Raw genomic sequence first — 26,739 nt, 5'->3', positions numbered from 1 at the left:
CCGATTATGCGAATGGCCTTTATTTTCATGAAATTACATTGAACATTGAACGTTAAAAAAATTTTTTTCAGTTGTTTTTTACGTAAACATTTTGAATTAATGCATTCTTTTTGTTTCTAGTTCAACCAACTTTTCCAAACTTAATCTTCAGATAGCTGTCACTACGCTGAGTGCTTTATCAACGATAGATAAGTGTCAAAACAATTTCGAGAATACGAATATTGATTTATCTAATTAAAAATATAGGAATGATATATCATTCATTCTTGTAACAACTTCAATACGTCCAACAGGATTCTGTAACATATACAAAATAGATCACAATTTCTCTGGATTTCCGTCATTATACTTTCTCCACCTATGGCAAGATTGAATCTGTGATAGGTAAGTCGTTGCTAAGTGCCAATTGCATTGCCGAATGACAGGCACTTATTCAAAGGAAGTACAACGCCCACACAGATATCGATCTGATAGACATTTCTTCGGCAAAGACCAGTGGTAGTACCGATTGGTTTTTACATTCAAGCAGGCGAATAAAAACCTTAATGTTGGGAAGATTTCAATTCAATATATCACAATATTGGAAAGTATGGATTCAATGAGTTAGTAAACGTCAAGCAAAGCATACTCGAATGTATCACTATTTTCCGGTTAGAAATGCCGTCGATATTTGGAATTTATTCCTGACGTTTAGCTAGCACGAGTAGCTAGCTTCCCAGGTATTATACATCTTGAGTTAATAATATAATAAAAATAATAATAATGTTTATTTTCAAAAATAGGAAAATACAAAAAAGGCTATCCAACTTTGAAAATAGACATGAAACATCACTGAAGCTTTAAAGCTTGTGCGTGATATAGATGGTAATATTTATATAGTATAGGATACAACAGTAATACATTAACAGTAATATTAGAACAACAATGATATATTTGAATATTTACACAGGTACTATTGAACTAATTTCATATTTTTTTTAATTATTATTGTCAAGGTAGGGTTTTGGTGTCTAATTTTGGTAGGTGGGTTGTCATAGTCCGGTATATGTCGTATTTGGGTGATTTGGAGTGTATCTGTTTATTGTTAAAACTTTAGGTTTATAAGGTTATTAAATATGTTTCTATCTGTAGTGTTCATCCATTGTTTCATATGGTATTTGAAAAAGGTATAACATTTGATAGATTTGAGGTTTTGTGGCAGTAAATTGTATATTCTTGGTGCAAGATATTCTACTGAGCGTTGGCCGGCTGTTTTTTCGCAGGTTGGAACTTTCATGTTTTTATTTTTTATTCGAGTTTCATAACGGTGGTGGATGGGTATTAACTTCATTTTATTTTTACGGATATACATAGCTTGTCACTGGAATATCTTATGTTCTTCTTCAACATTATTCTCAGAATTAATTTTTGTATGATACTCAAATTATGTATAATATTTTCTCTTACACCTCCCCAACCTAAGATTCCGTAAGAAACCTCAGATTGCACAAGTGCATAGTACAGTTTTTTTTAGGTTTTTCATATCCAAGAATTCCACTAAGTACTTGAATTTTGTGAGTAGACCTCCTAATTTATTTTTCACCTGCTCGATATGTAAATCCCATCTCAAGTGTCTATCAGTTATTATTCCTAAATATTTCACGTTTTTCTTCTATACGGGAATTGTCTCCAATGTCCAGGGTTTCCAAGTTTGGAAGGTGATTAGGGTAAGATGTGAAAGGCAAATAATATGTTTTTTTATGAGTATTGACTGTTAGTTTGTTGTATTTGAACCAGTCACATATACTCCTCAGGTCTTGTTCTGTTGTTGTTTTCAAATCTGTCCATGTTTTCCCCTTGTAGATTTTTGCCATATCATCTGCCAAACTGATGAGTTTACCATCAGATGGTAATGCCATCAAACTATTTATAAATAATAAGGGTCCAAGCACAGATCCTTCAGTTTCAACTGTTTGTTTTCGATCTGATAGGTAATTTTTCAGCAATTGCTGTGTAGGTCCTCTTATGCCGTAGGCGAAGAGTTTTTGCAATAATCTCTCGTGGCATACGTATCGAATGCTTTCGATAGATCTACAAAAATGCCTACAAAAGGGATCTTCTTATCTAATGCGTTGTAGATTTCGGAAGAATATCTCTGATGACTGGATATTACGATTGCGTGAGGCATATTTATGTTGATTCTGTTAGTTTGGTGTTCTTATACCTGATCCTGTATTAGATAAATTGTGTAAAGCGTGTTCATGTTGACACAGGCAGTTTGGTGTGCTACTAACTGTACCTGGATTGAGTGTATTGTCAATTACATTCGTCGACCTTTTGCTGCCTTCCATCATGCTGTATACTGATCTTGAACTTTCTTAGAATGGGGTTCCATATTCAGTTGAAGTTCACAGCTTTTTTCTTGTTGAACTTATTCACGTGTTTATGGGTTTCTATTGCTTTCCGTACCAGTCAGCTCTGGTATACCTGGTTTGCGGCAATTTATCCAGTCATTTTAGTTTTTTAAACCTCAATCTGCGAAAACATTCCTACTGAGCTGAATTTTGGTATGCACCTTCATTATGGCATTTAATGAAGACGTGAAAAATCGAAATTGATATTGGGCCGGCTAAAAAAGTTATAAGGGTCAAAAGGTCATGAAAATCAGTTTTTCGCGTTTATCTGGCGACCTATGGTTCGCAGGTTAATAAAGGTCATTATAAAAATTATTTTCCATACGATTATCTATGCACTTAATAGGGTATTGTATATCGTATGAGGCGTCAACTCTATTACTTTTTATCAATGTATTTGAGTTTTTTTGAAACTTCTACCTTTTACTCGGACGTTTTGTAACAAATATACTTATATTATAGAGGTTGCGGGCTAAGTGAAATCTACTATATATCTACATCTTCAGAAATGCACTTCAATGAATCGATAGTATGTAATAATTATGTAAATTTATGTTATAATCAATATGTAATTAATTGAAATGCTCATTGAGAACTTCGAAAAAGTTGGTATTTCTACAAGACAATCACGTGATGATGCTGAAGTCATAATAGTTGAAACAGTAATTGAAAAATCAATAAATAATACTACAATTATCGTTGGCGAACACATAGATCTATTGGTACTTCTCATAGCACGCACACAAATACTTGATCAACCTACATTAATTTTTTTAAATCAGGGAAAAACAATGTTGAAAAAAAAAATATACTCGACTGAGAGCTTCAACAAGTATCCACACTGCAAGAAAAATATTCTGTTTCTGAATGGTATGACCAGATGTGACACAACTTCAACACTTTTTGGGAAAGGAAAAATTAAAGTCATGAAGATGTTTGAAAAAAGACCCGATTTACACAATTCTGCAGAAATATTCCAACAAGAAAATTGCGCTCGAAATGCCCTTGTCAATGCTGGAAAACATTTTCTACTAGCAATGTACGGTGCTCCAAAGTCAGAAAATTCAATTGACAATTACAGATACTGCAGCTTTGCTAAACTAACAAGATAAAGCACAGCTGTGAAATTTCAATTATTACCACCCACTTCTTCAGCAGCTCAACAACATATTTATCGAGTCTATTATCGAATACAAACCTGGCTAGGTAAAGGAATTGATTCAGAACAGTGGGGTTGGTAGTTGAAAAATAATATATAACAACCAATAACAACTTTGTTGCAACTAGCACTACTAATCACAATCTTTTGTAATTGTACAAAAGGTTGTGGCGGCAAATGTGGATGTAAAAAAATTGGATTGGGATGTTCTAAAGCTTGTGGACATTGTCGTGGTCAGTCATGCTTAAACGCAGAGTCCACCAGTGAAGAAAATGATGAAGATGTTGATTTAAATACAGCAATAAGTCCACTTGATGTATCGTCAGCAACTTACGATGAAGTTGAAATTGAGGATATCGACGACGAATAAATATAAAAGAAAATTATGTACAAACATTTTTTTCCCTATTTTTCAATGTACAAATAAAAAATTATTGAGCATAAAATGAATAAAAACTTTTATTACAGTTCACGGATTATGCCAACGGGTGAAACCATGTAAAAAAAAACGCGCCTTGCATTCTACCTCAAAGGTGGTGCGGAAACGAGTGCATCATCATAATGTAGTCGCTTTCATAGCGCCCTAGTCCGAAAACGGTTGACTTTATAGAAAAATGTAAAAGATATTTCTTGTAGATAATCGTATGAGAAATAATTTCTATTATGACCTCCGTTGACCTTCGAAAAACTGATTTTCGTGACCTTCTCACCCTTATTTTTTCAGCCGGAACGATATCAATGTCGATTTTACACATCTTCATTAAAACGTCATAATGAAGGTGTATACCAAAATTCAGTTCAGTAGGAATTTTTCCGCAGAAAAAACCTTAAATGACTGGACTAAATGAGTTTCGTGTTTTCGTACAGAATCATTTGGTTTCCTTCTCGGAGTACGTGTTCCGTCGAAGCCGACTTGTCCGTTTGGCCTAGTCTGCAGTTTCTTTCAAGCTGCCTCACCAGCCATGAATCTTTTGGTGGTTCCTATGTATACCTTCCCACAAGTGCACGTTATACGATATACCCCTGCTGCTGATAGTGGGTCTCTTTTGACTTTAGCGACCTAAGACACTGTTGTATCTTTTTGGTGGGTTTGAAAATCGTTTTATTGTTGCGTTTCCAAAGAGTTTTCCAATTCTGTCTGTTACGTTGAGGATATATGGTAGATACGCAGGTGTAACCATCTGAGTCTTCTCCCCATTTTGAGCCCTGGAACTCTTCAGTTTCATGGCCTTGTTGACCTTGGGTACACTGTATCCATTCGATCTCAAGGTCACTTGGAGACAGACATTATTGACATTTGACCAAATCCAGGTACATATATTAGCACACTTCCTGAGTCAACATAAATATGCCTTACGCAGCCATAATAATCAGTCATCGGAGATTACTCAGGGTGTATAAACCTCGGAAGGAGCTAGCCAGTTGCGCCAGCAAAACATGAGGAAGAAATTCCAAAAATCGACGGCCTCCAAGCCTCAAAAGCCTTAATCATTTTGTCACAATCGAAAGATTGAGAAACATTGCAAACCCTAACTTTTTTTCCTAAGTTATTGTATACTTCTGAGAACAGTTTTTTTATCTTTGGTATGATATCTGAAGATAATATTGAACTCTTGATTCTATTATGCCACCCTGCGACTGGGGGCGTTCTGATACCTCTGCTAAGTGAGGTGTCACCCGTGTAGTTGAGAGATCTCCTAAATGTCGCGTCATCCTGTGTGTGTATTCCAAAGGATACATGAATCTCAGTCCACTCAGTATTACTGATCGAACCCTCAATTAACGAGGTGACCTCTCATTGTAGAAAGCCTCGTTATGGTGACCCTTTGGTAGTCATAGGATCTTTTTTATGGACTATGACGTAACATAAAATTTTGAAGCTGTCTACAAAAGAGATATACTTCGACTAAAGGACTCTAACTGTTCTCTTTGAAGCGAATGAACGAAATAAAGCTTCTCAATTCTCCAGAGAAGATGAAGTTTGACCAAATAACCCCAACTGTCTTTCCAGTGACATTGAATCAAGAGTAAGAGCTTCCAAGTTCTCCAACTCTCGATCCTGTAACCTAGAGAGAAAACAAAATATTTCTAGAGTCTGCCGAAGCAGAATCTGTATCAGGTGAGGAACAATCTCCCCCTGAGCAGGTTACAAAACGCTCGTGTTTAAGGAATAATTAGGTCACACCAGAGGGGGAAAAGCCCTGCATGTCTGAATGTGATGTATTGTCAGATACAAATGACTTACAGGTGTTCTCATATAGAAAGAGGGCTGCAGTCATTTTGTCATCATATCATATCATATTTTGTGAACATATCGACTAACCAACTGAAATCTCTTCAGCATGCCATGCTGCTACAAAAGATATTTCAGATGATGGTTTACTTGTACAATTCTAGAGCTGCACATTTCTATCTGGATGTTGCGGGTCACCTGAGAGAAATTGGTGAGCATGTGATTGTAGTAAGCCATGGGGAACTATCTCTCTAAGATACGTAGACCTACATTCCAAGCTACACATTTGTGTTGTTCAACAACCTAATAAAGGTAATCGCAGACTGACCGTCGATCAAGTCTCCAGTAGACTGAGGAAAATGTACTATCGTCTATTAACCATGGAGTGTAATATTCTTCACAAGGAAATTGAGGATCTGATAGCAGAGTACATACTTCCAATGAAAAATTTAATTTGAAATGGAAGTTTAACAATGAATCCAGATTGACGCTGAAATTTGATAATACTATTTATTTTTGACGAATTCAGTTTGAAAACTTAGCATTCTCTCCCGAATTCCGACTATTAATTTTCCTTTCGAAAATATTCTGACTTTTTGCGTTGTCCTACATTGCAATTTATTTTTAAAATCCATTTCCTCTTCAATCTGTTTTGTTTTTTTTTGTATATCTGTACCTGGGCAACGCAGATGTTTTACTGGATCATCGCTTGCATTCGTTTGTATTCTGGAATTTGCTTCATCAAAACATCTTGTCAGTCTAGTTTCCAAATAGAATAGACCACTTTCAGAAAAGGTATATTTTTGAGAGTGATACCCTTAGTACCCTATTTTGTGTATTCTTAGTGGTGCATTCACTCTTTGCGCTCACGAAAACTGGTCTACAATTTGTTGTAGCTGAATGCCTTCAAACTTGCATTTGAAGAAAATTATACAGTGCATTTCTTTAATATCCCTTCCTTTATTTTTTGAACGGGTGCACCCAAAAAATTGAAATTTGGGATAATGAAATTAATCCATGAATACTTTATTTTGAAATTGACACATGAAACTTTCAAGATGGCAACTGGACGCATCTGAAAAAAAAAAAAATTAAATAGAAAAGGGGGTCTTGTGATACATCATTTTGAAGCTCCTGATGAATTCTTCACAACCACCTACTACAAAATGGCGGAACATTTAATAATTTCCTGAAGACAAACACATTAGTATCGATATTTCTAGAAATATTCCTTTTCATCTGCCTTATGGCAATTCCAACAACCCGATAAAGTTTGTTAAGTTATTTTTTGTTTATAAAAACGACAAAAAATGTAAGTACGACAATGAACATCATTGTTCAGTTAGAATATTCTCATTTAGTTTTCGGTTTAACTAGTAGAAAGGTACCACGTCAACAGTCTCTAAAATGATCAATTCTCGTCCGTTGGAAGAAAAAATTTAAGCGATTTTTATTTAGGGTGCGACGCGTAACTTTCAAGAGACCGAAAGGATTTTCAGTAAACGTTTTCCAAATGGTCCTATCTGTAGAAAATATTTGAGGAAACTTGTTTCCAAATTCACTACCAGTAGTGTACATAACAAAAAGCCCCCAGGTCATCCATTCAAGTGCAAATAATTGGTGGTATGGTAGTAAATCCTGAACAGTCTACTTATTTCCTCGCGAATGTTTGTAAGGGTCTCCTTCTACTATGTGGAGACGTTTGAAGAGGAATAGGTATCATCCTTATAAAATTGAAATGGTACACCAATTAACTGAAGATGACCCTGATCGAAGAATTCTGCGAAATCACGACGAAAACCATTGCAAGGCATCCTACCTATTTCCACAGTATTTGTTTAAGCGACGAATGTACATTTTTTTCAAATAGCAATGTTCACAGACAAAATTGCCATTATTGAAGTAACATCAACCCTCACGTTTTTCGGAAACACATCCAATATCCAGAAAAAATTAATATATGGGCAGGAATATTGGGAGACAATATTGTAGGACCTCTATTCATTGATCAAAATTCAACAGGGGAACTGTATTTGAATATGATGGAAAGTAATGTTGACTATGTCATCATTGAAATTGTCGAAGCGAATCCTCATCAAATCAAATCAAATCAAATCCTTTATTTTCCTGTTCGACAATTTCATAAGTAATTGTATTAGGAATAGTCAGTAAAGCTAAAATTATAAACTACTACACTAAAACTAGAAGCACACACGAAAACGCATGCACACACCACACATACACTTACGTTAAATAATTATCAACACTGTAATACGCATTCAGAACTAAAAAATTTTCAATCTTTGTTTTGAACATCTCTAATGTTTTGCTTTCTTTTATTTCAGTTGGTAAAATATTGAACAAACGAGGACCTGCAACATTAGGACCTTTAAGAGCAATCCGCCCTCGAGCTAGAGGAACTTGATATATTTTTTTTGGCCTAGTGTTAATTGTATGATTGGAGCCTATTAAAGGAAATTGACTTCTATTTTGAAAAACGTAGACACAAATTTCCATTATGTACAAGCAGGGTAAAGTTAGTATTTGTAATTTCTTGAAAAAAGGTTCAGAGGTTCGATATGAATATTATATTCCAACAAGATGGAGCACCATCACATTACTCCAGACAAGTAAGAAACTATTTGGATACTACTTTTCCCGGTCAGTTCAAAATGAAGTATTCGTGCATTAATTTCATTATCCCAAATTGACTCCCAAATTGACGTTCAAGACATTAAAGAAATGCACTGTATAGATCATTCTTTGAGGGACGTAGAGAAGTACATTCTTACTAATGGTACTAGTGGTATTCATAATAAACAAATGTACAATGATACATCTCATATTTTGTACCACCTGGATGATGCAGACATGTTCACTTATTATGATATAGAACAACGTCATCCACAAGAGCTAATTCTGGTGGAGTACTCTTTCTGCGACGAGAATCAGCACAAAATTTTATAGTTTTGGTCATTAGAATTGGCAGCTGGAGCCACATATATCACTTCACCTCCGCAACAACACAAATCTAAGTCAAAGCAATATTTTGGTGTATCAAAGTACCCGACCTTTGATTTTCACAGGTTAAAAATCAGACCCTGGAGAATTCATCATGGCCTAACTTGTTAGTGCCGTCAACTTTTTAGCCTATTGTAGTCGTATGATGTGTACTGTGATTCCTAATACCAGATGCAGGGCCTAATTCAAGACAATTGAGATCATCATGGATTTATTGTCGATATGTCCAGCATATTACGCAGTTCCAGCCTACATCCATCGACGAAACCTGGCCCTGAGAGAACTTCATTGCTACTTTTGGCACTCTGTAGATAATGTACCTAGTTACGAGAAATCGACTCTGCCTATTTGGTCTATTTATTATATTACATTTGGTCTGATTCAATTTTCTTATCTCCTGTGATATTATGACGATTTTTGATTGTTTTGTTTCCTGAAATGTTATTCATTACTTTCTCTAATCCTATTTTTTATAATGGTAATCATGAAAAGGCCGATTAGTAGGGCAATCAAACATTTTTTAAGAATATGTTTTGTGCAGATAATAACGATTGTCAAACCACTATTTTTGGAGACTATTAAATTGTTTGAGTAAAGCTGTAATAATTATTCCTTATCGTTTTTTAAATGACATTATGCTTAACATTGTAGATCATGTAAAATATACAATCATTCATTGTGTTTTGTTGCTTTCTTTTCGTTCCTCAGCTTCGTCGTTATACTTCATTAAATATTTGTTTTTCATTTAATGATGCTATAATGGATTCAATAATATTTTTTTGAATTGACTATTCTAAAATCAGTACCTGATATATATTCATCAAATGTACATAATTTTCAAGCAGACGACAGGGTTGGTCCAGAAATGATTATTCCAAAACTTGGGCTGGTAGCTGGGGAAGTGGACGGACGTATCGATAACGCTCGTTCATAAAAAAGGTTGGTAGGTGCTAGGCTTCTTTTTGTGGTATGATTGTCCATTTAATATGTGGAAGTTTCATAAAAAAAGTGAAGGAGGGTTCCCTTTATTCACGCCGGTATCCAGGCTGGGTGGTTCGGATAACCATGTAAAGGGGGCTGTGTATGTGGAATCTAAACTCGAGGAGGAAGCTGCTATTGGGAAAATGCACAAAGAAACCAGCTTCTGTCAATTATTGACGAAAGGAACCTGGCTAAATGCAGCCGAATGGAAAGTAACGGCCATTGAATACTACAGATGTAGATACTTATGTTGTTAAATGATAATGTAAATGTATAACGATCACTAACCTGTATGAATATCTGTATCTGTAGAGTAGAATGGGTAAGTGTAGACCCACAGTACTTAGGCCACATGTTATTCATTGTACATCCTCCCGATGAGTTGTCCTCCTAGGTCGTCGTCTATCCTTTCCTTTCCAGGGAAGTGAACAGGTCACTAGGAGACATCTCCTTCATACTGACAGGTGTAGGCCAAGACTCGCCGAACACACACTCTCTTTGACAACCTTGAGGTGTCTCACGGTGGCCTCCGCGAAGGTTTTGGAAGGTGCAGCGACGTTACTGTCATTGCGCGGCTTCTTCAACCTTCTTGAGGTTCCCTCCGTGGAGGTGCACAAGTGAGGAAGCTTTCCTGCAGGGGCAGCCGGTTCCCTGCCTTTATTCAAGGCGGAGCTCTTGCCGCCCAACGCAGGAAGTGCCCTTGCTGTTCGAGGTGGATTGGGGGAGGAGGAGGATACCCTTATAGTTGCTGCCACTCCTGCCTCCTTCGCTCTCTTTCTTCTCCTGGCTTTGGCTTCGCAAATGCGCTTACTCCTTTGCCTTTGTGTTACATCACGAGGTGATCTGCTATGTCCAGCGTCATTCCAAGCGGTAGATTGGGGTGGACACTTCTGTTCATCTCCAGCCACTGCCTTAGATCGTGGTGAGCACTTTTATCCACCCTCGGGATTTGTTTTTATTTTTGTTGTTTCTGTGTTTGTGTTTGTTTCATTCATGTGTGTTCCCACGAATAGCAAGGGAAGAGTTGGTCACCTCTGGCCGAGCCCCGCATTACCAGAGGTAGGCTAATTACAATGGGGTTTCGCCCAGTTCCCCAAGGGGATCGTTCTTAACCGCATATCTCCCTGCGGCCATTCAGCTCTCAGCACTATTTCTCACACCTTACCATACCTCTATGAATATATACAGAGTTAACTATCAGTGAAACCTCAGTTTGATACTCTGTTTCTACAAAATGCAAAAATGAGCGACAGTCTAACCGCAGAAAACAGACGGAATGGATTATTGGTTAAGCCTTATTTTCAATAATGTTACAGCGGAAGGCTAAAACAAGTGACAATCCAACTCGAAAAATGGTATCGGTTCGCTCATAAGCGAAACAAACTACTAACTCAATAGAAAACTATTCAACTATGAAATTCTACTAAAATGAACTGATTGTACTGAATGTACTGAAACAATGAATGATACTGACTCTCAATGAATCCTAGAGACAAAATGGTGGCTTTGGTACGGTTTCTGTATCTATTATATCTTCAGAAACTTTTCGAAATGGTGAAATTATACGAGATCTTGAGAAATATCATGAAATCAGTAGTTGTAAGGTGCTTTTCAGCGGTTTTTCATCGTTTGGATAAATATGTTGTCCTGATAACAACACCCAAATAGGCACAAAATATGTGAAACCGATTGAATTTCATATACAATTGAGATTTTTAGATTTCTAGAATCTCTTCAACTTATAACGATCACCAATACTTTCAAAAATTCAATTCCCTAATCTAGAGATCCTGGTTTGAATCCTAATTTAAATGGCTATCAGTTTCACATAATTTCCTAGAAAATTAATGCACATACAAAATGAGAACACAAATCTGAATTCATCCTATTTATTCCACAATAATTTAACCTCAACGTCAATATTTAAAAATGAAAGTCGCTGCCTATACATGGGAGACAAAATAACCAAAATGGTCAATTCATGGCAATGGAAGAAGAACCTCAAACAATAATCTGTTTTTCTGCTTGTCTATTTGTCTGTCAGTTTTCAGAGTTGAATTTTCTTCATTAAATTAATGCTCATTCTTAAAGATATGTCCTATGCATCAAATAAACCCGGCCATCATTTGTAGAACAATTTTCCAAAAAGTCTAAGATAGACAAAAGAACTTTTTGCTGTTGAAAAATCTGAAAAAACAAGAACTGTATATTCACAATTGAAAAACAAATACTTTCTCATTATCACAATTTCGCTAGAATTAAATCTTTATTATCTCAATTATCTTCATAAGAAAAAACTATATTGTGTCATTGACACAAAATAATTTCATTGTATTGTATTCCTTTTCAACTTCACTTTTTCAATACATGAGCCAATGGAAACTTTTTTATTATCTCTTAATGATGCCAACTTGGTTGAAAACCAGAGCCCAAAATCAAAGCTTTCCCAATCTAATACCAGACAGCGCTGTTCTGATTTGCCATAGGTCTCATTAGTGGTACTAAGTTGAACTACGATTGCACTGCTAGAAGTGAAGGCGATGCCATTTCGACTCACAAAGACGACATTCATGGAATCGACAGAATACTCAATCTAAAAATATACAGGCTCCACACCGATACCAAGGTGACCAGTAGCAAGCCCAAACTTTGACATGGAAAACTGAAAGAGATTTGTCATTTGTTTTACACTGCATATTTTTTCACTGTGAGTCAACTATTGATAACCAGAGCCCAAAAGTAAAGAATTCTGCTACGTTCATAATGATTGAACATCTGTTCAAAAATCAATTCAATTTTCTTTTCTGAAACTTGTCTATCGGTTGGTCGTATCGACCAAATGGAATTAAATTCAGCTGCGCGGCATTAGCTGGGCTAGCTGTTGTTTCTCCGTTGGGTATCTGCCATAGGTATCTACAAAGTCGTAGTTCTACATGAGAGGCAAGTGGTAAGGTGTTTTCATCTGAACCTGGAGCATGTCATTTGCACCTGTCCGAAAAATTAATCATTATTCCGACTCCCACATCGGAGTATGTATTTGTGGAGTTGCTTCCTAGCTTTGTCTGCATGTAGTGCAGTTGACATCCCACTGAATTAACTGCGGAAATAGTTCGTGACTAGCTGGAATTATATTTGTTTGACTGTGATACTCAGACGGTTCACATCCTTCTGAAGAGATCATCAAACGAATTTAATTACTGCTTTTCATAGTGGGAAATAACTTGCGACGAATCTTCCAAATCGCATACGTTGCACAGGTGTCTGATGAATTCACTTCAACTCTCTGCGTGGCATTAGCTGCGTTAGTTGTTGTTTTTCCGTTGGGTATCTACCACACTGTCATATCTGTCATATGCACCTCCCATGTATGCTCTTTACTTTATAGTGGAGGAGAAATTTATTAAGCCTTGTCTCAAGTAGTTTTTCAATTATTTTTGCAATATTCGGAATAAGAGATATTGGTCGATAACTTGAAGGGTCATCTATAGAGTTATTTTCATATGAAGCAATCACTATCGACAATTTTAGGAAGGATGGAAACGTGCTATTTCCTAATGAACAACTCGATTTATGTAGGTCTCCACTCTCAAATTTATGAGTTTAACAACGCCTATAATCTTCAGTATTGAATTTTAGTAATTTTAGTATTGAAGTTCGCACCCTGGTTCGTTCAACTACCTGTTCTTCCATCTTACCTGAAAACTCTCAATATAACTGAGTTTTCAAACTTCACATTTCAGTTTGATTCTTGATAATGGGGTTGAACCCGGAACCGGTCGTATAAATAAAATTAACTTGTGGTAATTAAACAAAAGTGTTTTTATTCATTTCATTAAAGTGTTTATAATATTATAATATAGTTCCATGGCTCGGTATCCTGTCTAGTAGAATATGTAACGCTATCAAAATAGTGATAGTGACATGGTTTATAAACTTTCATACATTATTTGAACGCCTTTTGTTATTTCGAAATCCTATATTTCTCTGAATGTTTTATGACCCGATCTCGATTCAAGTGTTCGATTAGATTTTATAAAAAACCGGTCAAGTGGTCTGTTTCTTCAATTCAGTCAATCTCAGCTTTTCATTCAGTTCCTTTTACGTAACAGCTTCGCAATTCAGAGCACGTCTGTCTCCCAGAACAGAACGTTTCAACTAGTAAATGACGTATTCGGTGTAGATGATATCGTAGTCATTAACAAATGCCTCTGGGTAAATAGACTGACTTCGATTCAACTATACCGAATGCATGTATGGCGTATGTTTACAGTGCAGTACCAGTAAATTGTTGTTGAACATCAATATTGTTTATAAGGCGTCTATTTTCAAAATCCGGTAAGACAATTCCAAAATATATCACAGACAATACATAAAATCAGACGGCTCAAAAACCAAAGAAGGCTCAGGATGTGGAGTGTACTTCAAATCACTGAGCCTAAGGATTGAGTGGAGAATGGAAAAAAATACCAGCGTGGTTCAAAGAGAACTGGCTGGTAGCTCAATCGCCACAATAGAAATAACCAGGAAAGGAAATTGTGGCAAAAACAACAATCTGCACTGATATCAGACAAGCCCTATTAGCCTTGAACAGACAACGTGTAACCTCAGGGCTAGTACTAGAGTGTCACCAAGATTCAGCCAAAGCCTCGGTAGATAATAACATTATGCTGAGGTGGGTTGAAGGGCACGACGGGAGTAAAGGTAATAGCATTGCCGACTCTTTGGCCAAAGATGCGGCTGACTAAGAATGATAGGACCCAGTGGCACTTACGGCCTGATGACTTCGACAATTGCGGAACTAGCCAAATATTTCACCATTCCATTGGGATGGAATCAAAAAATTCAATCTTGCCAGGATCACCCTGGGCTGTGCTGTGGGCCTACACTCCAAATAATTTTAACAGACCTTTACCAGGGGTGTAACATTATTATAAAACTTCACTTCTACATGCTTTGTCGGACAGTGTTTTTATATTTTCATTTATGTGGCCTAGAATATATTTTTTTCATTTCAAGCTATTTCACAATAGTAGTTGAAGATTGTTATCCCACTTCTGGTATTAAAGCGATCAATTGATGATGCCATATACTATTTCGGAAATTGATTAAAAAGTGCCTTATATTCACTTTGATTTTTTGAACTTTTTTCCATTCAAGAGCAATTCTTCGTGCTGACACAATACAGAGTGTTTTAGAACTTTCCCGAAATATTGATTAGATTTGTCCCTGTGATGAAAATTTAACGGAGATAAGTTCCGAAACACCCCGTATACTGTTTTGGGGGACGGTTCACTATATGAAAGCGCGTTGAATGTTTTTGAATATTCAAAGCACAACGAGGTTACCATGTGGATCCCCTTCCGGAAGAAAATTTTGAACATTCGGTAAAGTGTAATTTGTTACAATTTTGGTTCTTGCAGAGATTTATCTATTACATTTGCGGGTGCATTTTATACACAGAATTATATTTTGAAAATTACTTTTGGGTTTTCCTTTCTTCCATTGCAGATATCAGAAAAAGTGCCCCCTCGGCTACATGCCTTTTTCCTCTATCATCTAGTCTTATATTACGAAATCGGCGCAAAATACGAGAAACAGATTGAATTCATTTACTTTACTTATTGAACAAATCATGGTCACACTATAATTCAGTTACTTGAAAATCTACTCACATTTGATAGATTCTAATGAAATAAAAATTGTATTTTATACAAAAAGAAACACATCACATCGTTATATAATACTTCTATGCTGATGGAGACAGTTCGAACATGTCCTATTCGACTGGTTTTGAAATCCAGGTCCCCAAATGTGCTTTTTTGAATGCCTCGAAAAGGCATTGCTTCGCCGACTGCAAAAGTAAAAAAAAATAATTATAATAATGTGATAATGAATAACTATACTTATTTATATTAATTTATTTATCTATCAAATCAATTACTATAATAACAATTCATTTGAGCGATGAATAAGTTACAAATAAGGCAACAGGCGCGCGTGTTGGTAAAAAAAATTCTTTTTTCAAATGATGAAATACATGTAAAGTGCGTTCGAATTATATCAAGGAGGTTGCGTACAGCGCCATCTGCCCGCGAATAGATCAAGCAATGATTACAATATATCAAAGAGGTTACATACAGTGCCATCTGCCCGTGAATAGATCAAGCAATAATTACAATATATCAAGGTTACGTACACCGCCATCTGCCCGCGAATAGATCAAGTAATAATGTTGATGTATCAAAGAGGTTGCGTACAGCGCCATCTGCCCGCGAATAGATCAAGCAATAATTTCGATAATTCGATCAAATACAGATCCCGAGCTTGAGAGTTACAAACAAACATACATACAGGTGAAGCTGATATAAAGCGTGTAATACTCTACTCTACAGATACAGATAAAATAATTGACGTAAAAATAAAATGGACTCAGTCATTCACCTCGTTAAATGAATTCGGCTTCTGGGACATTCTAATAACACAACGGCTCACTGCCGTTGGGCAAGATTTTTGGAAGCGACAGCTTACTCGCTTGCTTTTTTTCAAACCAATGATTGCCTTTAGAAGTTCGTTATATTGAAAAATGATTATGTGCATCCATGGATGATAGAATAACTTCCGTGACTTCAAAAACACAAGACGATAGATTATTCCGTGACTTCAAAAGTACAAGTTATTGGATCATTAGAGCAGAAACAAAGATCTAGCCAGCATATCTGTAATGCTTAACTTTGCACGGCTCAGATCTTTTCCCAACATCCATCAACACTGAAATGGGTTTGTGGTTGGAAGATCTCAACGGAGACCTTGCGGCGACTGTGTAAATTTCTAGATTGGTTGATAGGTGTAGATCCAGAAGACTAGCATATTATCCATCACGGTCAGGAATCCTGATTGGCTCATTTATAATTTGAGTGAGTCCGCTGCGTATCGCAAAAGCTTCAGCTTTGTTACCTTGTTCGTTGTTGATATTCAAAACTTTGATCCATTCGATATTGTGGACATTGTTGTCAGCGAATATGGAAATTTTGGCCCTATATTGTGTATCGCTTGGTGGTCGATAAACGCAGCATGTGAATTCAGTAGTCTTCTGTGATATTATTTTGAACCACATATCATAAAAGTTTTGGGTTTCCATAATTTCCTCTCGTTGACTGGAGAGATCGCTTCGGATGAAAAGATATACTTACTCTAAAGTAACGTTCGAATCTGGAGTGGAAATCATAGCTTGGATATAGAAAATTGACGGTGTTTGTTGAAGCACTGGCTTTGGTTTCCGTGAGTACAAGAATATGAGGAGGTTTGCAGATGTTGATGCACTGAGTTTATATTTGAGTTGAGTCCTCTGATGTTGCAGACATCGATTATGAAGTTGCTAATGGGCCTCTTAGCAATTGCAGTTATCATACTACTTTTCTGTGAACTGATGTCAGAAGGCTCCTGCTCTCAGAAATAGTGATTTTTGAATAACTTCTGCAGGATGATGCCCTTGAATCAGCCCTCACCCGGAGATCCAACTGGTGAGCTATTTTACCTCCTGAGTATTTTGACCATAGGAGCACCATCATGCAACTTTTCCTTGCATTTCCATCCTTGAAACGGGAAACAGCAGGCACAGCAAGGAAACGTTAGCCCGAAAGCAACTCCATGTGCCCAAGCCGTGGCAATGGTATCTCATCGGTCGATGCCGGGTGAGACCAGCGTCTATCATTTGTGAGCTGAGAACTAACCAGGTCTTGACTTTCAACGTGTGTCTTCTAAATCACCAGTTCATGTTGACATTGTTGTTCGTGTGTGTTTTTTATTGAAATAGTGATTGTCTAGTTGTAGTTTGCAGCTGACAAAAAATTTACACTAGAGCAATTAATAAATGTGTACTATGCTCTCTCCTATTTACATGTTTCTTATATTATTGTCCTTTGGGGAAGTACGCCCAATGCTCGCGACAGCCAATGATTTACTGTCATCAATCTGGCCTGCGACAGCCAATGATTACCTAATTGTTGTTACTATTGCTGTGATAAGTTGAAGGAGAAAACACAACCAGCAGAGAAAAGCGTTCTCTGCTGGTTGTCAAAAAGATGTTAAGCAACTCTGTAGGAATAGTTCTCTGTCCTTTTCTAACGAGCTCTAAGGGTAAGTTTTTATGGATTTTTTCCCTTCTTGAATGTTCAATTCTGGGAAAAAATTTCTTCTATCTTTCCAATTCATATTTTGTTGCTGGATGCTTAGGACATGGCAATTTTGATATCTTTTCTTCGAGGAAACAGATGTATTCAAAAATAACGCCAATAAAATTTGGTGGGTCATCAAAAAATTTTGTGAAATTGTTATCCCGGAAATTTATTTCCTTTCTGAAGTCATTACCCATTACAGGTATAATTTTTAGTAATTTTCTTCAAAATTATGTTCAATTTCAAATCTTTCTACAATTTTGTCTCTGTAATGTGAAGGGTGTGATTTGCTAATACGGACAGATGAATTCATGAAAAAATTCTCCACAGAAAAAATATTATTCTTTTTTCCTCTGTCGTTCTTTTTTTATGATATTCTGGAGTTTCATAATGGTTTTCTTGAATATTGAGGGGTTCCACGTATTTTCTAATGACAGAATTTTCGTGGATTTTTCCTGCATGAATTTTCTGAACAAAAGGAATATGAAGAGTTTCTAGTTTTCAGTTGTACTGAAAAAACTACACACCACAGATCAAAAATGATTGATCTGTTGAAGGCAAATTCAGTTCTCTCAACTGAGAATCACCGTGAACTCTAATTCAACGTCACAGGAGTTGTATATTCTCTCAAAGAAATCAACATCTAATAAATTAAGCCATATCAAATATTGGAACAGATTCATATCTTGGGTACAATAAACATGGCCAATATTAGAACATTTACTTTTCATTTATCCTATTCAGTCAACGTGATACAGAGAATATACCTGAATACGTCGTTTTTTGTGAAAAATAATTGCTTGAATCAGGTGAGTTCTATTTCACTATTGCAAAAAAATGGATAGGTAACATTTGGAATTTATGTTCATCAATGATTTTATAATAGATTCATCTTTGCAGGGAAGTAATTTTTTCATCTGTGAGTTAATACTTATTTTTGAATAGTTTGAGATTGTTTGTAGGTGATTGACAATGCATCATGATGAATTTCATTAGTTCGGACTTCCATTGTCTGATATTATATAAAATGATTTGAAATCCCTGAAAGAACTAATAAAAAAATAATAATTGAAAAAATAGCTGAAAATAACAATTATATTAATAAAAAAATTCTGAAATGAAATAACAGTGAAATAAAATACAAGTAAAAATAGAACAATTGTACAAAAAATAGAAATAAAAATTTAAGAGATGCCAAGCCAAGTTGCTTCACGACGTTTCGATTGTTAGTATCCACAATCGTCTTCAGGTGATGACTGGACTAATTTCTTCGAGAGAAGACTATTTATGAGTTATTCGAGTACTTTCACTTATCTCAGCTTTTCTTTTTCCGCTTCACCGATTTAGCGGAAGATGACCGTTTGGCGGGAGTTGGCTATTTCTCGCTTGATTATAGGTTACCATATGTTGCGTATCTCTTCGCTAGCTTGGCTGATTACATTGTTGGACAACATGTATGCGGCTTCTTTGAATTTCTTCCTCAACCAATGTTCCTCCCTGTGTGTGATCTCAGCTTGGGACCACTCGATGTTATGTTGATGGGTCCAAACATGCTATACTATTCCTGATTGGCTGGTTTCCCCTCAATGTGTATTTTTCTTTTGTTGCTCGGCAATGCGAACTTTCAATGGCGTCTCAGTTTCACCGATATAGGATTTTCCGCACTCACAGGGTATCCGGTAAATGCAATTCTTGGAATCGCAGTCCGCGTTTGGTGGCCTGATTTTCGTGAGGCTGCTACGGATAGTGTTTCCGGATCTGAAGCAGGTTCTGATGTTGTACTTGGACCCAATTCTTCTTCTCCTTTCCGATAATCCTCTGATGTAGGAAAGTGCAAGTACTGGTTATGACACCCTTTTTTCTTTTAAATAGTCATCTCTCGGAGAAATTAGTCCAGTCATGACCCTTAGAAGATTGTGGATACTAACAATCGAAACGTCATGGAGTAACTCGGCTTGATATCTTTCAAATTTTTATTTTTTGTTCAATTGTTCTGTTTTTACTTGTATGTTATTTCACTGTTATTTCATTACGGTGTTTTTTTTTGCTTAATATAATTGTTATTTTCAGATATACAATTTAGTTTGGAATTATTCAAATAACACCTTATTGTGAGATTCCCACTGAACAGTTTACACGATCGTAACATGTGTTCCGCTCACAATCAAGTATTATCATCGGTCAATTTCACTAAGTTCGGTTTCATGTGTTTACGAAAACCTGAATACAAATAATCATAATCACAATCATAATTTATTAGCCCAAGTATGTATGAAGTACATTTGAGGTTGTCATAACAGAGGTATCAGTATATATTTATATATAGAACGTAGATTCAGTGTAAAACATAGAAAAAGTAAAGGACATATAGTTTAGTGAAAAACAGTACATGACATATACAGTATCTGAGAAACTTTCAACAAAATTATTAACAATTTCAGTGGATTATGGTTGTATTTCATTAAAAGAGAAGTCAAAAAATTCGTCGAGATTGTAGAAATCATTATACAGTAAAATTTCCATAACTGCAGCTTCAAATTTTTTTATCGGAGTATTTTTTAGTCCATTTGGTAATTTATTGAAAAGTTTCAGAGCAGTATAATTTGTTGCCTGCTGAGTTCTTTTCATTCTATGGTAGGGAATACTCAATAAATTTTTATTTCTGGTGTTGTAGTAGTGCTATGATGAATTTAGAGATAGTGAATTCTCATTTTCTTTAATGTACATCACGCATTGTAATATAAAAACTGATGGTAGAGTTAATATATTTAATTTTTTAAATAATGGTCTGCAGTGGTCCTTGAAACCAGCTTGAGCTATTATTCGTATGACTTTTTTCTGCAATTTGAATATTCTCTCACTATCTGAAGAGTTACCCCAAATTAAAAGGCCATAAGAAAAGACCGAATAGAAGTTACTGTAGTAGTATGTTAGTGTCTTGTCAAAAGTGGTGAATTCTGTAAGTTTTCTGATTTGATAAACTACTTTATTCAATTTTGCTGCTAATTGCTCAATATGTTTTTTCCAATTCAAGTTAGTGTCAATATGGATACCTAATAATTTCACGCTATTTTGTTGATCAGATTTTCCGAATAGTAACTCGTTTGTTTTTTCAGTATTCAGTTTAAAATTGTTTGCTGTAAACCAATTGGTGGCTCTCGCTACTGTTTCAGATTTTTTTACAGTTAATTCCTCGACCTCTTGGGCTACATTCAGAATGGTCGTGTCATCCGCATATAAAATAGCTGCATCTGCGTTCAGGTATTTTGGTAGATCGTTTATAAAAACAATGAAAAATATTGGTCCTAGGACAGACTCTTGAGGGTCTGTCTTAGGAGAATAAAAGATTGACATTTTTATTAAAAGGTTAGCGATATAGCAAAAAATAAAAACAGCAAAGTTTTAGAGCAAATTCATAGACAGTAATAGCATACTGCACCTTTTGAAAATGTATAAATAATAATAATAATAATAATGTTTATTCACCATATTGATCACATGCATATAACAGAGATTCGGTAAATAAACGTAGGCATCACAGAAGCAACGTTTTCGAAAAAATGTTCCTTGTGCGTGATATCGCCAAATTCTAAACTATAACTGAACTAAAAAATATGTGTTTAAGAGTATTCTATACAATGAATGGATGTAAACTTTTAACTATAATGAATTGATTACAATACAATGAATATATATAAATTGATTAAAATAATGTATCATAATGAACAGTCATAGTCAGATGAAAATTCTAGTGGTAGGAATAATTTGTCAAAAACTCTTTTGAGTTTCTCATGAATGTACACACTCGTTTAAGGAAAAGTGGATTTGTGTAAAGGAGATAAACTTCAGTATGGTTTTAATAAAAATAGCGTTTTATATGATCAGATTATGCCATGAAAATCAGTTTATTTTTGGGTTGGTGAACGTAGGATCAGTCGTACAGAAATGATTAACCTCCAACCCTAATTCTAGGGTTTAGTGTTAAACGAATTCACGAATATTCATGGTATGACTGTATAAACTACTCTTTTTGAGATGGATAACTAATTTCACAACAACTGTACAGGATTTTTCACTCTTGCATATACCTAGTGTACATCTTTCCGGAAATGAATATATTTTCAATTTTTTTTGTACGGCCTTCAGTTGAAAATAATTTGAGGCCTGACAGATATCTAAATTAATGGAAGCTGTCCAAAAACGTTCGTCTAAACTACCGCTCATCCTTCACTAGAGGATGGACACATTTTCATGATTTTCACGAGGATCACTTACAACTGACTACATTAAACTGAAATCTATTTTCCACACCAGAAATTGAAAAATCATACGTTTTTGAGAGGTACCATTTGACCCGTCAAAAACTCAACATGGGCTTGTAGTCTGTAGTTTCTCAACTTGTTATTTCAAACTTTTTGAGTGAAAGATCAGAGTTCTCAAAAAAACTGCTATCCCTCACAAAAAACCATAAAGCAATATTATTACATTCTCTGTGACCTATATTAGGCATATTACGCTCGATATAGAGTTGAATAGGAAATTTGTAGATGGTACAAAAGCGAGGAAAACAAATGTAGGTTCCACATTCGGAAAGAAAATACAAAATTTTTTGGAGGAATTCAGAGTTTACAACGACACTTGTATGAAGTTCTCCATCATAATTTTCATATTTATAGATTCAAGAAGGTGGAAAAACCCTAAAAAAGGTAGATATCTGTATGAATATATACTGACCCGTGACTTGATGAAATAGCACTATCCATGATAATGAATATACATTTTTCAGATTAAATAGCATTCCAGATGAATTTGACTACACTGATGGATATACCGTGCAGCGAAACGCATTTTAAATGAAATGTAATGAGACATTCTCTTCTCAAAATGAGATATATAGATATATTATATAGCGTGTATCAATTCAATTCTAACTAACCATGTTAGTTCACAGTAACCCGAAAAGTTCTGATATCAACATTTTGAAAAATATTAAACGAATAAATTAACCTTTCAAACAATTTATTATGTGTGCAACCAAGTATTTCGCTCTAGGTAAAAAACTACATTTGCCTCATTCTCCACCACAAATTAATCATAAACATGAAACGTCCACTAACTATGAAAGGCAATTTTTCAATAATATTCCAAAGTCAGTTTGTGTTACCAAAATGTGTGTTCGGTTCGGGAAACGTTCCACGCGCTTCGCTCATTTTAATGTCGCTGTAATCGTCCTACAGAGACTATTCGCAATATGATGGATAAATTTGAGTCCACGGTTTCAGTTAACGATCGACCAACACCTATACATCGACTAAACGAAAGATCTTCCTAAAACATCGCCGATGTCTGTGAGAGTGTGCAAGAGAATCCAAGGCAGTCGATTCCGCGTCGTTCACAAGAACTCGGCCTTCCGCATACCACAACTTCGCGAATTTAGCGTCGTGACTTGCGCCTGCATCCGTTCCAAATTCAAATTACTCAGGAACTGAGTTGACGACCAGAGACAGCCACGTTTATTCGCTAAAAGAGCTCTGGAACAGTTGGCAACTGTCTTCAAATTTCATCAAAAAGTCATTCTTAGCGATGAGGCCAATTTCTGGTTGAATCGGATTGTGAACAAAAAAAATTGTCGAATTTGGGACGGTACCAATCTACATGAAATCCAAGAGCGTCCAATACACCCCGAAAAAGTGTCTATTCGGTGAGGATTTTGGGCTGGTGACGTCATCGGTCCATATTTCTTCAAGAACGATGATTGCCAGGCCATCACTGTCAACGGCGAGCACTGAAGGTCGATAATTACCAACTTCTTTTGACCTGAATTGGATGACATGGACACAAACGACATGTGGTTGCAACAGAACGGATCTACATGACACACAGCTCATGCCACATTAGATATTGTGCACGAGGGCATGGTCATCCCACGTGGAGGTGATGTGAACTGGCCACCGAGATGGTGCGATTTCACTCCAACAGACTTTTTCTTGTGAGGTTTTCTAAAGTCACGAATGAGCCACAAACCACAGCGGTCATCAAAGCCGACATGACTCATAACATCGGTCAAATCCAGCCTGATTTATACGCCAGTGTTATGGAAAATTGGAAGTTTCGGATGCGCTTCACCCAAAGAAGTCGTGGCGTAGCAAAACAAGTGGTGTGAGAATATGTTATCTGTATGTGAAAACAATGGCGTTGTAATCGATCCCAGATATATTTCACACTACACCAAATCAGTCGCATCTGATCTTATCTCGTACACACAAATTGTTTTCTGCTACCTGATTGTAAAATCTATATTTTATAATGAAATTGATAATGGAGTTTCAAAGGCCGGTTTCAACAACATATTTGAACCCGATAAGTCATGTTTCGATGCTGATAATCTAGTTTTCGAATTTATTCGCCCCGATTTGAATGCTTGATTGCAATTAATCATTAGGTGATAATTATGAGTCGATTAATATCAAATAATGATGAATTGAGGTTTCATTCCACCTTGTTCATTTGAAATTCGAGCCGCTTCGTATTATCAATTGCAGTTGAATGTAAGACTGAGCCTTTACGGCTCAGTCTTACATTCAATGAATGAACGAACTGATATTGATAGTCTTAGCAAAATTTACACGTACCTACTGAAATATGATAAAGAAAATAAAAGATCTAGTAATTCGAGTATCATTCAGAATTTTCCCACTTGACATTGTCAGCCAAAATTTTTATCAACTCTCATTTATTAATGTTTTTCTATCTGTTTTTGAACCATTTTATATTTTATTCTCATTTTATTTCACTATTGATGTAAGTTACGAAAAGGATTTGAAGCTCTATAACTTCTATTTGATTATCTGCGAGCGCTTGCGAGACAGCTGATCGTGCTGTCATCCTCTAGGCATTATTCTATCTGAACGTGTCATCCTCTTTGTGTCCTTTTATACGGTCCGAACGCCTCAATACAGGTACTTCTGTTGCTTTAGGTAAATTTGCCTGTATTTGGATTACATCAGGTACTATTCTTTGTGTTGAAACTTCTCTAGGTTTATTGTTTCTAGGAGTGTATATTGATGTGTTTAATATATTGAATGTTAGGTCTTGTGTTTTGATTTGTACTTGTTCCTCGATAAGTGATTTTTGACTGTTATATTTATGGATGATCGCACGGACATTTGGGAAAACTTAAACGTGTTTCTGGCTATTGGCCTCATCAGCGCAGTGTAGCCAAGTGCAGAGATGGGCAGCACTTGGTTGCCAAAAACGAGAAAACAACACAAACGGAGTTATCAACAGGATCCTACCGCACATTTGTGATTTCAATTAGGAGACCTAGGATTTCTAGGATATGCTAACATCACCACGAAGTGAGCTGCAGCTACCTGCGTGACTTCCGGGTCCAGGATATAAATATATAGGAGGTGTTATCGAGTGTCCATGATTCAATTCAAAAAGGAAAGGATCAGTCCAAACAGCACTCAAGAAAAATTATTGGAAAACTGCGGACACGTGTTTCTGGAGAAAACACCACAAACGGAGTCACCAACAGGAGCCTACCGCCCATCCTATGCTAATCCAATGTACGCAGCGCGCAAAAATTGGAAATTCACCTAATTTTTTTAATAGTCCACGTATACCTAGGAAAAAATCCACCTGATCGGAGACAACATCACATGCCAACTATAATTTTTTTTAGAGACAATGCTGAATGAATTAAATGCACAGCACGACAAATAAACCCACATAGCAATAGATATTCCAGGTATATTCCATGAATATCCATTCAAGGATTTTGTATTATGATATGAATATGCCATGGATATATATCTACTGGAGAATATTCCCTGGAAGTGCTCCTGGCGAACCTTTGATATATTTTAAGAATATTCCTTGGGAATATTCTTGGAATATCTTATAATATTCTTAGAATATCTAAGGTATATTCTATTAGGAATATTCCAGGAATAGAACCCGAGGAATATTCATAAAATATTCAGGATATTCTTAGTTTATTGTAGGAATATACAATAGAGAAACACCATAGAATATTCTTTAAATATATTTTATGAATATTCTAGGAATATTTGGAATATTCCAAGAATGTGACGAGTAACCGCTATTAGGCATGTATATATTGCATTTTGATACAAGATTCACACAAGTAATAAAACACATAATATTCATAAACAAATATATTTTAAAAACAATATACACTGAAATATTTGACGTTTCAACCAATATTAAAAATGAAAAATCTAATTCAAAATATTTATTCACTGAATAAAATATTCCTGAATACTGTCATATTACAAATATTGGAAATGTATTCAAATTAGGATGTTCCTACTCTCAAACAAATGTATACTGAAAAATATACTAAAATAACAACTCTGTGAATTCATCAGCACTAATTAAAAAATGATAAATATATCATTTCATTGAAAAAGAAAAAGTGTATTACATCAAGAAATAGGTTAGGTTAGGTTTCTCACTTAGAAAAATAAACCCACAAATGAAGTATTTAAAATGAGTGGTATGATGGGTTCTTCAATGAATTTCACTTACTTAAAGTTATTCAAACTTTGCTCACCAGAATAGTTTTCCTTATATTTGTCCAACAATGCATCAGCCAGTGTTTCAATAGTAATACCTGGAACAAAATGTACATTAACGTTCATTATCACTATTTGAAAGTGGCACAATAAAACTGGAATAAAAATCAAATAGATATTTTTCGCATAGGTTACTCATGAACATTTACAACATTTTATGACTTGGAGAGCAACT

The 26,739-nt window shown here is 35.7% G+C and overlaps 1 protein-coding gene across 2 annotated transcripts in view; it reads left to right on the top strand.

Annotated features, from left to right (window-relative positions):
- The first annotated feature begins 9,724 nt into the window (after positions 1-9,724).
- Positions 9,725-26,739, top strand: part of LOC111508264 (prestin) — a 73,713-nt gene continuing 56,698 nt past the window's right edge. Inside the window, exon 1 of one of the 2 annotated variants that reach the window (XM_074180881.1) lies at positions 9,725-9,745. The gene's annotated coding sequence lies outside the window, so the exon portion shown is untranslated. Of the gene's footprint in view, positions 9,746-18,646; positions 18,771-26,739 lie in introns of those variants that run through there. The other variant, XM_023163703.2, reaches the window with a different exon arrangement.

This window comes from Leptinotarsa decemlineata, unplaced genomic scaffold (assembly GCF_025532065.1).
Source record: "Leptinotarsa decemlineata unplaced genomic scaffold, Ldec_3_MD MMD2_tig00026307_RagTag_RagTag, whole genome shotgun sequence".
Classification (NCBI taxonomy): domain Eukaryota; kingdom Metazoa; phylum Arthropoda; class Insecta; order Coleoptera; family Chrysomelidae; genus Leptinotarsa; species Leptinotarsa decemlineata.
This window is presented reverse-complemented; position numbering and strand designations above follow the sequence as displayed.